The sequence below is a fragment of the Amphimedon queenslandica genome, unplaced genomic scaffold (assembly GCF_000090795.2).
Source record: "Amphimedon queenslandica unplaced genomic scaffold, v1.1 AMPQUscaffold_13440, whole genome shotgun sequence".
Lineage (NCBI taxonomy): Eukaryota > Metazoa > Porifera > Demospongiae > Haplosclerida > Niphatidae > Amphimedon > Amphimedon queenslandica.
In genome coordinates this window covers 180,700-181,917 of record NW_003546324.1, presented here as the reverse complement: position 1 = coordinate 181,917, position 1,218 = coordinate 180,700, and positions in this window count along the sequence as shown.

The window sequence follows — 1,218 nt, the reverse complement described above, 5'->3', positions numbered from 1 at the left end:
CATCACTTTTTATAGCTGAAACTGCAGTTAAGAGTAGATTCACAGCTTGCATTATCATTGCTTACCTTGAATTACCAGGCATTACTTTACTATCTTTGTATTTTTCTGATTATTTTGCTATGTTACAGCAGGAAGCTAGTGTTAAAAAGTAGTCTAGGCGATCAGAATTATCTTGCAATTTGTCTAGAAAGCTGTTAAACCATCAGAAATGTTATTGCAAGCAACCTGCAGTGAACTATTTATGGACGAGATCTTTCCTGCTTCTTTTGCTTCCATCTTGCTCTCCTAACGATTTCTGTCCAATTTTTTCATTTCCTCTTATTCAATAGAGAAGAGAAGAATATCAGGCAAGTTTTGTTGCCTGCAAAGCTGTAGCAGCCAAATACACAGCAATTATTTACCATTGCAACCAATGGCTCTAACAGCTTATTCCCACATAGACTCGCGGTGCCAGACTCCACCCCTTTCTGACATTTGGATGGCGGGGTAGGAGTCTGGTTCCATTCCATTCCTCAACTCGTGCAGCCGCCAGAGAATTCTGTGGTCTTAATTATATTCATAGTGATTACGTTGGTGTTTTTAATCATATTCATTGTACAATTAATATTATTCATAGTAATTATTTTTAATAAAATTCATTGAGAGGCTTTCAAAACAATGGCTGCTGCTGCAGCTCCTGAGGCTTTATACCGTACAGCCAGAAATATTGGCGAGGAATTAATATTGGCGGATTGGCGGTAGGCAAAAAAATCGCCAAAATAAAATCTGCCAATTTTTGTTACTCTATTTTGGGCGTGGTTGTTCATTACGTCATCTTGTCTTCACATGCCATCACGCTACTACATGAAATCAAGCAAAGTCTTAAGATGCTGCATTATTTCAAGAAAATTGAGAAAACCCCACGATCTAGTGTGCCTGGACTAACACTAGAAGAACAGGAGAGAGCTACTACAGAGGTCCAGCGAGTAATGAAAGAGAAAATGGCAAAGAGAGGAAATTTCAATGACTATACGCCAGAGCAGCATGCAAAAATTGGAAAGTATGCAGCTGAACATGGCCCTACCAGAGCTTCTTGCCACTTCAGCAAAGAATTAGATAAAGATGTTCCCGAAAGTACCACGCGAAGACTGAAGAAAGAATATATTGAAAAGCTGAAGCTTGTAGAGAAGTGTCAAACGTCACAGTGTGAAGTATTCCCTCAAGTTACTGTTTTACCAA